This window comes from Mesitornis unicolor, unplaced genomic scaffold, assembly GCF_000695765.1.
Source record: "Mesitornis unicolor isolate BGI_N332 unplaced genomic scaffold, ASM69576v1 scaffold18863, whole genome shotgun sequence".
Lineage (NCBI taxonomy): Eukaryota > Metazoa > Chordata > Aves > Mesitornithiformes > Mesitornithidae > Mesitornis > Mesitornis unicolor.
Window position 1 is genome coordinate 37,365 of NW_010175572.1, and position 16,345 is coordinate 53,709.

The 16,345-nt window shown below is 39.1% G+C and overlaps 1 protein-coding gene across 1 annotated transcript in view; it reads left to right on the top strand.

Annotated features, from left to right (window-relative positions):
• LOC104538292 (disrupted in schizophrenia 1 protein-like) overlaps positions 1-16,345 on the top strand; it is a gene marked incomplete at its 3' end in the record, with an annotated part of 67,078 nt that overhangs the window by 20,548 nt on the left and 30,185 nt on the right. The gene's annotated exons all lie outside the window — the stretch shown is intronic.

A 16,345-nucleotide genomic window follows, 5' to 3' on the forward strand; every position in this document is an offset into this window, starting at 1 on the left:
TTCATTATAATTCTCTTGCCTAATAACAGTGGAGGAAAAAGATGATTATAAATTAGAATGATGACAGTGCAAATTTAGCAGTGTCAGGGAGAACTTCTGTAGACTTTATTTGAAAAACTAAAAAAGGCTCTTGATTATCTGTGAAGCTCGGTAATAGGGATATAGTATAGGAGACAAGGTAGTTGTACAGAGAGAAATATTCTATAGGAGTTTTCTGAAAGAATAATGTTGACTTTTCCTTTTTTAAAACTTTATGCAAATACTCTGTTGCCTTTTTTTATTATACTCTGACGCATACTATACCTGATTAAACCTTCTGCTTAATTTGTTTAAAAAAAGCATTTCTGGAAATGGTTTTGGAAACTTAGCATCATGGAATGTTGTTTGAAGGTATATTTCTTAACATTCTTCATACAACCTGGTAATTCCTGGAGCCTGTTGAAGGGATTCATAGGATTTCCCGGCACCAGAAGCATATGCACCTTTCCAGAGGCTGTCAGGCTGCCCTGAAGGCCTTTGTCTCCATCCTTTGAACTGTTGAAACATCCACTCATCACTGCTGCAGGCAGGATCCTGTGCTGGGTGGACCTGAGTCTGATCAACTCTGGCGGTTCTTGTCACTTCAAGACTCTTTATTTCTTCTGCTGGTGTAATATGCCCACCTTTTATTGTGCGTACTTATGTGCTGCTGGATTGTGCTTGGAAAGATGTAAGGTATAATCTGTAAACTTTTCTTTCCAGACCTTTATTAAAAAACAAAAAAGGCAAACATTTTTCTTCTGCAATTTAGACTCATATAACTACTCCGTCCTGGAAACAGGCTGTGCACCTGAGAATCCCGCTGACTTCAGTGGGTATCAGATTCTTTATATTTAGATTATTAAATATGGATTTTTAGGCTTTCTCCTCTTCAGGTAGGATACAGCCGGCCAAGGGCAAATTTTATTTACACAGTAATGCATTTATTTGGTGCAGTTTCCAGGTAAACATAAATAACCATCTCTAGAATGGAGGGGTTATGTTGTATTGTGTTAATGCAGTTGCAGTTAAAACATTCAAAGTTCAAGGGATATTCATCAAACACAGTGCTTTTTTTAACCTAAAAGTAGAAGTCTTCAAAATGGTATTTCCTGTCTGTTACTGCACAGCTAAAATACAAAGATCTTTGAGACTAATTTTGTTTTCTTCTGGATATGCTTTACTGCAGCTGCTTACAACCCGACATTGTGGTGCTGCCATTATTCATAGCCCTCATCACTGAAGAAACCTACAATTCCATTATGGTTTTTTTAAGGTCTTGATAGTGTTGTTATTGAGTATCTTTGAACAACTAGTTGAATTTGACACACTTAGGAGATGTGCCAGAGGGTAAAACAAACATCACTCCCATTCTTGCATGTGGCAGCTGAAGTGGCACTGGAAGAGGTCTGTGAAGAAAGTGCCACCCCATCCCTTGGCCACCTTCCAGCCTCTCTTTCCCCATGGAAATGAAAACCTGTGAAAGGAGCTCTATGTTACTATGCTATGCCAGATTATTTTTTTAATGGAGCAATAATGCTTTGAAAGAGAGGTGTGTGGCTTCAGATACCTGTGCTATATCTCTTACAGTGCTTATTGACAGGATGGCCTGATTTTGTTATTAATGTTGATGTTGTAATTCCCATTAACCTCATTCTGGAGGCATTCAAATAGTTACTGTTTATTCTGTATCCTAGGGATGGAATTTCAGCTGTTTCTGGTTAACTTTTTGTTTTTTAATCAAAAAGTTCTTCTTGATTTAATGTAAAGCTTGCTTAGGATGCACACAGTTTTTACTTATATTCAGCTGGCACCTGGGAAATGTAGTAAGACCTAAGCAGCTTTGCAATGAATCCAGAAGCTCAGTGCTTGCAATCAGAGCACTGATTGCACACCATGGTGAGAAAGATCCTTGGGGTTTTTTTTGCTTATAGAGTCCAATGTGTAAAATCTTTATACTATTCTTCCCAGTAGCTGCAAAATTTCTTCTAAACTTGTCTTGATGAAACAGAATTGGAATCTTAAGTGCAAGTGTTCAATTTTTAATCTTTCATTATTAATGGAAACTGAGAGTACACTGAGTTGTATATGAATCTCTTTTGGATTGATGTGGTGAGACAAGGTGAATCTGATCATCTTCCATCACTGTGGAACACAACCCAGGCTCCCTTGTGTGATGATGGTTGTGCATCTGTGTGACTCAGGTTGTTGCTCATGTAGCCTTAGGATTTCAGTTCCATCATTAAAGTGGCCTAATGCTAACTTCTTAACTTAATGCTAACATTAATTTTACATTTTACAACACACTCTGTTGTTCCAAATGATAGAGTGATACTTTTTGGAAGAGTAGCTAAAAATGTTGATGAGAGAGAATAAATTATTTTGCAGAAAAAGGGAGATAAAAGAAAAAAAAGAATACAACAGATTTTCTTTTTGTTGTTTTTATGTTAGACTGAGTGATCATATTTGCTTCTTGCTGTTCTAACTGTAGGCAAGCTACTTCACTCTGCTTCAGATGAGCTCTCTAAAATTGTGTACATCATCACTTGCCTTACCAGAGTCTTCAGAGTTTTAATTGAAGACTATGAAGCCCTTTGAGCTCCTATGGTGATTGGATCTTAAGAATTGTAAGGTGTTACTGCCAATAAATGCTGACATTTTATTTTTCATGTTTTTATGGAATATTTGTCTTTGTATATTATAATTGATGTACTTGTGAAAGCTGCAGAGCTTGTAGGTTAAGCTGTTCTCATTAGACTCTGTAGGCTGCAAGAAAATGACAGTAATGTTAGTTTGTCATATCTTAGAAAAAACGTGAAGGATTTGAACTGCCTTTTTTTTTTTTCTCCCTTATCATGTAGATTCCAACAAAGTTATTTTTAGTAGTAGCAATTATTGGATGGAGTGACCTTTACCAATTTATGACATTGATGTAGTGGAAGGGACATTTTTCTACTTGACCTTTATGCAATGTGTCGGCTTGTCCTGTAGCACCAAATGAGTTGCAATTGACAGATTTGATGGAGCAGTAACTTGACAGGAGCTTACTGTTTAGAAGAAGAGATGTGTTAAAAGGCAGAACCTCTAGTAAATAACATTATAAAAGTTATTTGCATATCTTCCTTCACTAAGGAGCCCCTTGCTTAGAAAGGACCACTGCCTAAATTGCAGTTTGAACACTGCTTAACTAAGATTCTACCAAAACAGTCGTCAAATAGTGATATTTTAGAGTCAAATCTATTGTTTTAACTATTTTTCTTCTCTCTATTGTTCTGTAACAATGGTTTTCTATATTTTAACCTTTTTTCTTGTCTTAACACCTCTGTCCATAAAAGGAAGCAGAATAAAAGTCAGATAAATAGTTCTGAGTATATGATGAGGAAGACATGTCTCTCAAGAGGATGGGAGGATATGTATATGTGTGTGTACACACACACACACAAAGATGGAAACATATATATATGTGTGTGTGTGTGTATATATATATATATATATATGCATGAGTAGTTTCTTTGGATATTTACTGATATATTAAAGAAATAATGGCCAGATATAATTCTGGAAAGAGAGAAGGAATGGGGAGCTATGAGCATGCCTTAAGGTGAAGGTGGATAATGTAAAGAGAACTGTAAAGGAGGGCTTAACTGTCCCTGCCCCACTGTTCCAGCTGGGAAGTGCAGAGGACACTGCTCTTCAGATCTGTCAAAATAAAGCAAGGAGAGGACTGTGCTTTTTAAGGAGAAATTTAAAAGCAAAGAACAAAATGTCAGTTATTTCAGGTGTCTTGTTATAATCCAATATCCCTTCCTGCCCTGGTTGAAGGTTCTGATACTTCCTGAAAATGAAATAATTCCACTTACAAAATGGACAAGACAAAGTTAGATCCTGGATTCCACTATATCTGAGACTATTCAAGCAATGAATTATCATGGCTTTTTGAAAACTATTGAGCAACAGGATTGATAAAAGAGCAGCAAATACCATCTGTTTGATCTACATATTTTACCACGGTTCTTCTCAAGCTGTCCAGTTGAGGTAAAGTAAAAAGGAGCTGAATGGGTGTGGGAGGGGAAAGCAGCTATCTTCTGTTGCTTTTGCAGGAGGTATTTGAAAGGAAAAAAAAATGTCCATAGAGGTTGGTGTTTAGACACATTAATGTAATCCTTGTTATTTCAAATATATACTGGTCAAACAATATCAGTAGAAGGGGATGCTGGTGGACAGAATCAAGATGGAAAGCTGGATAGAAATGTTTATTTTGCTATGGTAAAACCACTTATTAAAACTATTGAGGTGTTGTTGGGTGTACTGGCACAGAGTGTCATTCATAGCAAGATTCAGTGCTGTAGTTATGCTATTTAATTTAACTCATGAAGAAGGTAGAGATTGGTTATTGTGAAGCTATATTTGAATAAAAACCTATTTTTTGAAGTGTTTTCATTTTTAGTTAATGCGTGCTAAAGAAAAGAGTAGGCTTTAATGCATTTGTATTATGTGCTTGCAGGAGGTGTATAGAAAGCTCAGCTGCAGGGCTGAATGCAGGAGCCATATCTGGTGAGCTGCGGTTCTGGGGCCTACAACAGAATTACACTTGAAAGATGTCTTGTTTGTATGTGAGTTCACATTGAAATGGCAAATCCCTGATCCTTTCTGGAGCAGCTGCTTTTCTGAACCCCTTCTGGAGAGTGTGGCCGTAGCCAAACCATAGCCAAACTTCTTGAGCTTGGTTTCTAGCAGGTGCTCCTACACTTGCCTCTGAAGGCCAAGTCCCATCAGAGTCCCACTCTACTTCTCTTTCCCCATCCCTCCTGGCCCTGATTCTCATCTGGCTTTCAAGTCAACACAGGTACTGCTCTGGTAGCTTTAATTTCCAGCCTGAGGAGGCTCTGATGTGCAGATGGAGAGGTTGCTGGAAGCAGTGAAACTTCATGGGCTCAGGCTGGAAGAAGGCAGTGTGCCTGTATTTAGGGTGGGCTCTACTGTTCCCATGTGAACACAATCCAGCCAGGTCTCTGACTGTGTTTGGTGGTTGATGAGATGTTGTCTCATTTGTAACTGCTTCGCTGAATGGGGATCCAAGTGGAGTTAAAGGGCTGTAGACTTTGTCTAAAGAGACTTTTGGTCTTCTCTCCATTCACCTGTGGTGACATTCTTCTGTGCAGCCCTGCTTGCTGCCTTGTGTGCTCGGGGCCTAATTCTTACGCCTGAAACACTTCTAGGATCTTAGCGCTGGGACAGTGAGGACAGCTGCAGAGCCAGGATGAAAAGAATATCATAAACATTAAAAAAAGTTAAGTGTTTGTTTGTGAAAGGGAGGCAGGTAGGGGAACAATGATTAAAAAACTTCCAAAAAGCAAAGACTCCAGGATCCCTTTTGTTCAAATAGGAAGGAGAGGCTGGGCTTTATCTGCTTTTGAAATTAGAAAATTAAGACGTGGCTTCAGGAGGTAATAATCTTTTATAGGGAACAGAGTCCTGTAAAAGAACATAAGGGCACTAACTTTTAAGAAAAGGTCAAGTTATGAAAGGGATAATGCAAGGTTTCTTATGCAAGAAGCAGTTCACGTTGTGTAATTACAGTAATCCTTTTATCTGAAGATCTCACACAGGTGTTAATTAAGCCTAATGAGGCCCCTATGGAGAAATTGTTATTATCTACATTCTTACAGAGGACCTAGAAGCTGAAAGAAATGGGGTTATTCATTTGATATCGTATAGTTCAGAGCTGTAGAACTGTTGCTTATGAGAGAACAGGCACAGCAGGACTTGAAGCCACCTGACACAGCCCTGGGCAGAACCCTTTCCATGAAACTGTGCTGTACAGCCCTACTGCTTTTCTGCTTTTTTTTTTTTTAAATTTGAAAATACAGCTATATATAGGTTCATAAAAAGAAACTGTGGACTAATAAAAGTTGCTCTTTCTATATGGACTGTCTTGACTATGTCTGTAACTACTCCTGTTGGGTTTTTTTATCTTTGATTTTTTTTTTCCTAATGTGATGCTTAAAATTTGCAGAATCCTCTGGTATTTTGGTTAGCATCCAGTGTTTTGAGAGCCTTATGGGAACCAGCAAAAAGGAAAGTATACCTATGTTGGTGATCATATATTAATTCCTTTCATGTTTTCACTTCAGTCTTTCCAATGCATAGCAGACAGATTGTTTTGTGAAGTGTCCCTACAGGGAAATCAAACAGCTTGTTACTGTTGTTTTTCTTCCTGTAATACTCTTGAGCTGTTGATAAATCCACAAGAAATTCTGTGTAAGTGCTGGTGGATGAGTGAAGGTGGGAAAACAAAGAAATTTTGAGATACTCTTAGAACACTGTGTTTGTAAGACTTTGAACGTTTGAGTGAGTCATCTGTTTCCTCTGTTTCTGACCATACCCCACATATTGTGGGTGGCTGCCTGCCTTGTATTTGTTCCCCCTGAGCAAATCCAATATGAAGCCTGTCAAAATTGCTATCTTTGTTGTGTCTGAGAGGCTCTGTAACGGGTAGCATGTGGAAGGTGCATTGGCTCTATCACTACCATGACGTGTTGGTGTAGATGTAGAGGAATGGTGCCGTGAGCCATTCCAACAATAAGAAGTAAATTCCACCAGCTCTGCTTTCTACCCTATTATCCTTCCATATGGGCTGGATGTCTTATAGGTGCCTGTGCTGTGGTGGAAATCTGAGTTTTCCAAGGCTTTCTTCCTCACACTCGGAAGACACAGCTGCTGCTTCAAGAGAAGCACATTGTATATACTCATCTTCTGTAATGGACTTGCAGGCCATGAAAGGGAAAAAAGCTCAGCAAATCAAAGTAATTTTTAGAATCAGAACCTGCTGGGCTGGTTTTTCTTTTTTTTTTTTTTCAGAGTTTTTAGGTGGGGTCTAAATGAACAGCAGTCTGTGAAAGTATATCCCATTCAGCAGGGAGTTATCTGAGTGGTATACCTGGGACCTTTGTTTGCTGGTAGTCAGCTGGTCTGAAAGCTACTTTTCTACTTCTGAAAATGTAACTGCTCAACAACAAAGAGTAAAAATCTGTTTTGGAAGACTTAGAAAATAATTAAAGATAAAGACTGGTTGGGATAGTTTGTCTCCTTTAGGTCTCTGTGCCAGTTAAAGGAAGGTCTTCTCATTTTCACACAGTGGAACAATTCACGGCAGTGAGTGCGATGGCTGTAACATATGTGTAGGGAGTGGGAGAAGTCTTGTTTCAGGGAAGTTTTTTGGTAGAAGGTGGTGACTTGCAGAGCAGTAAGTTACACCACTGAAAGGTGCTGATATGAGGTATGACTTGAGAGCAGAGGAAGTCCATCCTCAGAGGGTATTGCAGTAAGATGTGGCTTTTTTCCCAGTTCAGCTTCAGAACCTCTGTAGAGAGGTTTACTTCGTACAGTGCTCTGAATCCCACAAACTTTCTGATTATTTTTTTTTTTTACAGAATTTGATGCTATTTTGGAAATGTCAGGAAAACTTGAATGCTTTGAAATTGAGGACAAAGTATGTTTGAGATACAGTTTCCACAGGGGAAGATAAAAGGAGTTACAGCTTTTACGTTTGATATTACTTTTTTCTTACAGCGTTGCAGGATCCAACTACAGTTGTTACGGCCCAAAATTATTTAAATTGTTTTGTGTTTAACCCATGTATGCTGTGGTACCAAAAGCAGTCTTGGAAAAGCAATGTTGAAGATGGTAGTTAGGAATCAGGCAAGAGCTCAGTATTTTTATATGTAAACCAAATAAACAGCCTGTGTAGGTCTAATACCAAAAAACTTTATTTTGTCCATTTTTATGTCTCTGTCCCCCACCAAAAGTTAACTGTATTCTAACCTTTGTTCACAGTCTGGAGTGTACTGGGGGAAGAGGGTGTTTTGATGGAGGTCTCTGTGCAAATCTGGCAATGTAATTCAAAGTTCAGCAGAAATCCAAATAACTTTTGGGAAAGAAAGGAGACCAAAGAAGCAGATGTAAGCTAGGGTGGAGGGTGTGGGATGGTAGGATGAAAGGGTGAAGAGACAGAGTGGGGAAAAAACTGGGGTGTAAGGGTGCCTGTGAGTTACTGAGGATGGGGAATTGGTTCATGAGGCCAAGTTCAGAGGGAAGGGCAGGAAATAAGTCACCAGATATTAACAGTTAACAGCTGTTCTATGTTTATTTCCTTTGCCATTGAACTCATTCCTTGAGCTGGTTGAAATTTTTGGATCTGACCAGATATAAGGAGGAAAGTTTTTATGATGGGGCTGGTGAAACACTGGAACAGGTTGCCCAGAGAGGTGGTAAATACCCCATCCCTGGAGGTATTCAAGGTGAAGTTGGATGTGGCTCTGAGCAACCTGGTCTGGTTGAAGATGTCCCTGCTCACTGCAGGGGGGTTGGAGTAGATGAAATTTAAAGGTCCCTTCTGAACCAAACCATTCTATGATTCTATGAAATTTTAAAATTCATGAATTGATTTTGACTTACAACAGGCAAAATAGTCTGAGAACAAATTACAAATGCTGTGAACTGTTCTCTCCTATTGCTTGTTTTCTTAGAATAAGGCCTGTTCTGGATGAAGTAGAACAACGTAACTTCTGGGTGCTACAGCAGTGATGGATGGTGGAAACTAGAAATGTGGGTAGGCTGAACTAAGCAAGCATCTTTAGTAGTTTTTGAGAAGTTTTTGGTTTAGCATCTACTGATCCAGAATGCTTGGGAAGGATATCAGCTTAATTTGAGGGTAGGGTTTTAATTCTTGAAGAGCATTGGTGATAAGGAAGGAACAATGAAAGAGAAAATTAGAAGTATGTATTTGAGATTATGTAGGCTACTAAATGTGAGAATGGAGACCTGGAATATGAGAAAACATTGAGCACTACTGTGGGAACTCATGAAGGGGAATGCAGGGAGCAAGAGAGGTAGAAAAAAATATTTTCTTTAAGTTCTGTCATCCAGGTGCTTATCCATAATGAATGGATGCACTGTTTTCAGCTCGGTTACCACAACAATTTCCTTTATATTTTCTTTCCCCTTTTATTTCTAGAGCAAAGATTCAAGTTTCCTTGTAGACTTTCACACTGCAGTTTTCAGAGTGGTTGATTTGAAGTTGTGTGCATGTATTTATATTCTCTTTATAGTTCTGTGGGCAATACCAGTTCTACATGAAAGAATATTTGATACCTTTTCATCAGTGTACCTTGCCACAGAAGGAAGATAATGTCGTATAATTGCATTTTGGTTTTGGTGGTGCTGATCTGTAGCTGGTAGCTTAAGCTGAACTGCAAGCCAATTTCTTCACATATTATAGTCCTTGGGAAACACTGCACAATTTAATGTATGCCACATTTTAAAATCTGTGCTATTTTCTTTCAGACTTCAACCAACTTCATTGGTGTTTCTTAGCCTAGACTTTGTGCTGCTTTGTTGTGTGTTTTTACAACATGGCTTTTAAAAGTATGAAGAGAAACTTTTGTGGAACACTTCTTATATTATCTATACCGGTTTTGGACTTCTATCACACAGAAAAATACATCTTTCAAATGGTGTGCTTTACGATGGTATTCTCAATACATTCAGGCTAGGCAATAACAAAGGGGCCTTTTCTTTCTCTGACAGCTGGAACAAAGCACTTAAAATTCACAATATGTGCTTAAATAGAGCCTTGTACAAAAAAAATCCCAACGTATTCTGACTGTGTCTCTAGTCATAAAATCCATGACATAAAAACCCAGAAAAAAGTCCATCAGATTTTTTTAATTTCTTGTTAGAGTATTTAGAACTTGCTTTATAAAAATATCCGATATCTCACAATATAATGCAATCAGTTGTATAGGATTGCAAAGTTTCACTGTTAATGGACTGGCCTGTCTTCTGATCAATCCACAGCATTTAATATTCAGAGGCAGTGACAAAAGGCAGATGTTGGCTTAGAGATTCCTGGAGCAAGGAAAGGAACAGGGGAAATGGGGATTGAATTGTCCTCAGTGGACATTAATAGAAATCTGACAGTTGTTCATGTGTGTGAACTGTGCTGATTGTAAACCTTTACCAAAGCTCTTCCTCTACCATGTCTGATAAAAGAAGGAGCTGTATTGCAAGCTAAGGAGCTTTGCATTGATTTCTGCTAGCTTCCTTGTCTTGAAGGATCTTTTTAAGAGTAGAATTTAATTCAGAATAGGGATCTGTGCTATTGTGCTGCATAGCCATACTTTAAAAAAAATGCAGATTCAGCCTGGAATCATCAGTACATGTTTCTTTTATTTCTGTACAGTTTCATATGTAGTGACAGTACTGTCAGCACTGCTTACAGAAGAATGTTGATATCAAATAAAGTGCACAAGCAATCAGCTCATCTTTTCCTTTAATGTATCCTTTGATGTTATCGTAAATTATTTTTACTGTAAAGTCATATTGGAAATGTAGGCATCTCAGTGGTTTCACCAGAAATTTGATGTTTATGAAAGAATATGAAAAGCAAGCAGTCAACAGGGTACTGTATATTTTGTATTGTGACTTGACTAAACCAGAAATGTTATCTCCAAAAATGCCTATGCATTAAAACCCTTGCACTGTTCAAAAGAATTTACAAATGCAGCAAATTGGAAGGTAAGAACTATATGGGATAGACACTGTATAGAACTGTACCTTTGTTTTAGTGCAGTTAGTGGCTAATTTATGCTGCAATGTAAAATACTTATAAAGCTCTTACTATTAAAAATGCTGCTATCCAAAATACTATAAAACCAATGTTTTCCAGAAGCATTAGATTAAGAGCAGTGGAGATTAAGCTGCTTCTGATACACTGAAAGTAGCATGCATAATTTTCAGTCATGCTGTGTGTCTGATGCTTTGTCATCTCCATTTGTCTTTTTGGGTATCATTTGTTTTGTTGATTGTAGATTTATTGGATAGGATTTTTTTTATTATTACTTTTTTTGCTGTTGTCTGAGCCTGGTATGATTGGGTTCTCGTCTCCATTGGAGGCTCCTCTGTGAGATGATAGTGGCAAGTAACAACTGCTTTGCTTTGCAGGATAGTTGTGATGATCACAGGAAATTGTGTTGTCCTGGTGTGCCTTAAGCTCAGCTCAGAGCAGTTGTGAGGATAGTTCTGCCTACATCATTGCAGGTGATGATGAGAAAGAAAGAGATTAATCACCCAAGTCAGGACTCTGACACTTCCCACTGGGCTCTCACCTCGCTTCTTTCCCAGAGGTGTGCTGGAAGGACCTTTCTGGCTTTGTGGTTTCTTGCTGATCTTCCTACTGATGTTAAAAGTAACTGTACCTACACTCTTGCAAACCCCACTGAGTCCTATGGCTTGTGCCCATAAATCGCTGCTCCATTTAACATTAGAGAGACAGAGATGTGAGTGGCAATCTGTCAGTGGTGTTGCTGCTATGGATGCTCTATGAAATGGATAACTGGTCAGAATTTATGCTGAAAGTCTACACTAGGCTTACACAGCACCCTTTTGGGAAGAGGTTTTGCCTACAGCATAGATGTTTTGATGTGCAGATGTAAACTGTAGATGGGAAAACTTTGGGGGAAGCATCTGTGAAACTTCTGAGAATTTAGCTTTTTGTTCAAAGCTGAAGTGAATGTTCTTAAATTCAATATGAATTAGAGGGGAAAAATCAATATCTGCCAATGTGTCAAGCTTCTTTTTATACGAAGTATAACAGATGAAATGTGTCTGTACTTGTATTTTTTAAAGCTTTCAGACTTTCCAACTCTACTGCAACATTGACATTTGGTATATTAAATTCTGAAATGTTATATATGTTTTAAGGATGCAGCAATTTCTTGGCTTGTAACTGGTATGGGCTGATGGGGAGTGGGAAATACAGAGCTTGCTGGGAGGCAGAGAGTTTGCTTGAGCAGTCCTTGTAAGAAATCCTTCAGACCCTGTTTTCCGCTGCTTCTCTTGCAGGTACTATTTTGAGTACCAGGTTTCCTTCCCTTTCCTCCTGCACCAAATTTATGTATGCTGGAGTCTCACTAGGAAAGAAGAAGAAATTGAGAGATGCTAAACAGTTGATACTGCCTGCAGCAGGGGAAAGTTGTGGCATCAAATGTGATGTCAGGTCATCGCTGTGTGTTTTGGCTACTCTGATGTCTCAAGCCAGGCTGGGAATACAGGAGACCTATTTTCTTGTACTCTTAAGGTTATTAGTCATTTAACTTTAAATAGCACCCAAATTGAAGGCAAACAGCTATCTAGCATCTTGGAAGGGTAAAGTGGGAATTAGAAGGGTTTGTCACCTGTATTAAGAGTGCCAAATAGTTGAAGAATACACACAAAACAAAGAATTATGCTTGTAGCATGCTATACAGACTTTGGCCCTCGTGCTTTGAAGTGAAAACTGTAGCAGTTGCTTCCTACTCCAAAGGGTGTTCAGCAGCCAGGAGTTTGGTTTGCTCAGCTGTTCCTCAAGGTCGTCTTGATAGTTCAGGAGCACAGCTGGAGAGCTGAATTTCACAAAGGTGCCTTTTTGGTAGGAATGGAAATAATTAAGTGGTGGGTAAAAAAATTAAGTGGTTCCCAGGAGATTATAGCCTTGTCTGGAAAGCTTGGCCTCTGCTTACTGGCCTTTCCAGGAGCTACTTTTTCTACTGACTGCTGGAAGTATTCCAAGGATCCTGGCTCAAATAGCATTTCAGTTCAGATTAGGTGTGCAAGCTTTTGAAGGAATCTCCCAGTTATCCTATTTACTGTGCTTTGCTTTGCATTGTAGAGCAGTCTTGAAGCGTGTGGACTGGCTTTCTTTCAGGTGGAACAGAAGTCTGAATGTGTGCTCTAGATGTGTACCAGAGGGGCTCCGGCTACTACCTGGCCTTCAGTCTATGGGGACTGCCCCAAACCTAGTCTGAAGTAAGACCCTCTGCACTGCAGATGTTGGTTCCTCAGTGCTTGAACTGTTTTGCTCTGTAGATGTGCTCCTGTAGGTCCATATAGTCGGAAGGGTAGGCATAGCTCTGAGGTACAGCTAGTGTTTCTGTCACTCTGAAAGGCTCTTCCAGTGTCTGTCCATAGCTCCACGCCTTCTTGGAGCCAGCCTTGCCTGGCTGTGCAGTTAGACTCCACTCTGGGTTAATTTTGTTGGTTTCCACATGCAGGACTGAATGGAAGGTAGAAAAGGTTTTGCTATGTACCAGTGACCAGACAGCACTTGAAAGTAGTGGGCTAGCTGTTCAACTATCCAAATGTAATCTGAAGCTCCCTTTTACACAAATGTGTTGTGTTAGGACTTGCAAGGAATTGTGTATCTTCTACTGTGTATCTGTTCAGTGCTGTTAAATGGTTATTTTATCCTTAAGAGCGCACAGATAATCCAGTTGCTTGTAATACCTTCATTTCTGATCACAGTATCTGTCTTTACATGTTGTATTTGGATATTAATTGGTCTGCGTGTTCTCCTGCAAGTAATTTTGAGGGATGCCAATGTTAGTAATTGAGCTGTAGACATCTTGCTTAATTGTCCGTTCTCCAGCTGCATTTCAGTCTTATATTCAGGCTGTACATTAGACTCCTCACTTGCTAGCCATTGCTTTAGCTAATGTAAGTCTCCGCTCTGAAAAATGAATGGTGCTATTTGAATGTGATGATGCCTTGAAGGGAAAGTGATTAAGAAAGGAGGTTACCTGATTCTGAAAGTATCTAGCAGGTAAGAAGTAGACTTTAGGGTTGCAATGGGTGATTTATGCATGTAAAAGGGGGTTGGTTACAGGATTGTGGGGCAGGATCAAATGGCCTTCTCTAGTAGAACAGTCATAAAAAAACATTAACGTGTTATGTAGCAAATGAAATTCTACCCTTACTGTGATGATTTTCTTAAATGTTTTTTAAATGGTGATAAGTAGTTTTGATACAGTGAACCCTCTCTTCAAGGGAATAAAACCAATATCAGAGTATGTAAAAAGTAAAGAGGTAACCAGATGTTCTCATTTGGTCAATCAAAAAGTATAGAAACTGCTTCCTTTCCTCAAAGCTATTACAAAACATGATCTTTGGATACAGTGTAGTTCTCTGACTACTGTCTGTTTAATTGAGAGCAGCAGAGAGTCAGCATCTTCCAGGCCTGTACCCTGGATTGGCTTTAAATTGAGTGGGATGTCTGAAGTGCATCAGAAATTGATGGGTTGGGGTGGAAGGTAATTTAAGGCTTGATTTTTTGCTGTTTGCACCAAAGTAGAAGCTTCGTCTCAGGTATCTGTAGGATTGCTGCAAGGCAGCAATGTAGCAACAGAAAACAGTGAAGTAAAAGGTTGGTAAAGAAAATTAAGCCTTATTCAAAATGCTTGTTTGTAAAACGGTATGTATCAAATACATTAAAGTTCCTTCATTTAAGAACTTCATCAAATGGGGGAATGCTTTTTGCATGTATGCTGTGTGTTAAATGACTTATTTTGAGGTGAAGTATTAAGTCTTTGTGTGATGGAAGTATCTGAGTGTGTGTGGTTTCTTTTGGTGTCTCAGTCCATCAGTGAGCTCTGGGATCTTGTGAAGGTCTTTTCTGTGTTGAAATAACATACTTAGACTGTAAAATTAAGGTAAAAGAAAGTGGTGTCCTTGAGTCTGATGGCTTACGAATAACAAAGTCCTTCTGTGTCTCCTTCTTGGCTGGAAAATCCTAGAAAATACGATGGGAAGGGATCTCAGTAGAGCATGTTTGATCTTGCTGGCCTCAACCTTAAAAGCTACGCCAGAGCTATTCCTTAGAGCTGTTTGTCTGACCTGAAAAGCAATACTTGTGGAGATCTCCTGGCTGTCCCAAGCAGTTATTTTTAGTGCTTTACTATCTCTAGTGGTATTTTTCCTCATCTTCTTTGCTGCAACTCAGGTTTGTTACTGAGGACTGAAGCTCTGAGGAGAGATAATACAATGCTTTTCACTGCTTTCTTTGCAGCTTCCTGGTATGTAATAGTACTGGAAGTTAATCCCCTCGGTCTTTTATCTCCACTAGATTGAGGAACTCTGCTTATTGCTCTCTTTTTCACCTGTTCTGTTTGCTAGACTTCCATAATTTCAATTATTCAGATCTCTTTTTGAGCTGTAGTACTGAAAAGTGGACTGAGATGAGCCTTATTTGCAAGGTTCCCTGCTGGAACTGAGGTGCCTTGGTCTCTCCATGTGCTAAAGACATCAGTCAAGTCAAACTGAGGGGTCTCCTTTCTTCCAGGAGAGAAGGCTAAAAGCTGAGTGCTGCAGTGTTCAGCTCAGTGGTAGTGGAGTTTCTTGAGATGTAAGCCCTAAGTGGGATGCTGAAAGGGTAAAGCATCATTTAGGGCTGAGAGATGACAAGCAGACATGGCCAGCACTTATGAAATGCCAGTGAAACAAATTATTTAGAAACGTCTGTTAGTAGAAACTAATTGAATTCTGTATAGACTGGAATATAAAAAGCAGGATGCAGCCAAGAATTAATGAGAGTGAGAATGAATTGGCATGTGGATCCCCTCGTCTGTTTTCCTTCCCAAAATAGCCTGTTTCTAGGGCCAGGACGGGTAGGAGTAGAATGATGAAACAATTGGACTTACAAACACAATGTGAGCATAATTATGTTGAAAAACAGTGACAACGTCATTGAATGGCTGCAGAGGGTTGCCACAACTGCTCAGGTAGCACAGGAAGCCCAATGGTTTGAGGAAGAGGAGGTGGTTGCATGTGTTTTGGTGTTCAGTGGTCATTGGTCACAATCCAACCTTTACTTTTCTGTTTGTAACAGTGTTATTTTTGATAGCTGTCTTTGAAATTCCACACAAAATGTGAATGCTGATAATTTGGTTTTTTGTGGTTTGTTTTTTTTTCCTCATCCAAGTATGGGCTCAGAAGTCTCATCTGGGCCCAAATTCCAGTTTAGACATTTTGTGTCTTTATTTCACCTCATTGGCTCAGAAGCAGAAGGGAGATCAATACTAATGATAGCGAAATGGTCCATTTTTACAATAATCTAATCCAGCAAATGTAAACAATCCCTCTTCTTAAAACCCCTTTCAGGATAAAGAAAGAAAATCAGCAGTAAAAAGCATGCACAGATGGACGTTATTCTGATAGTAACATGTTGTATTGAAAATGTTAGAAGACAAGGAATGCTAATCACACAAAATTGTAGGCAGCGAGGTCATGAGGAAAGGACTGAACTGCAAAGGTTCTCCATTTGTGGGCTAGCTCAAAATGCTCTGATTTGAGTAATGTATCATCAAAGGTGTTCTGGCTCAGACCAGACAGGCTTGTTATCTGTCATGTGTGTTACTTTACTAGTATACTGGCACTATAGAGAATAGAGAATATACATACCAGAAATAATAATTTGTAATTGGAACTATGTTCCTTTGTTTTCTACATAGGGAAA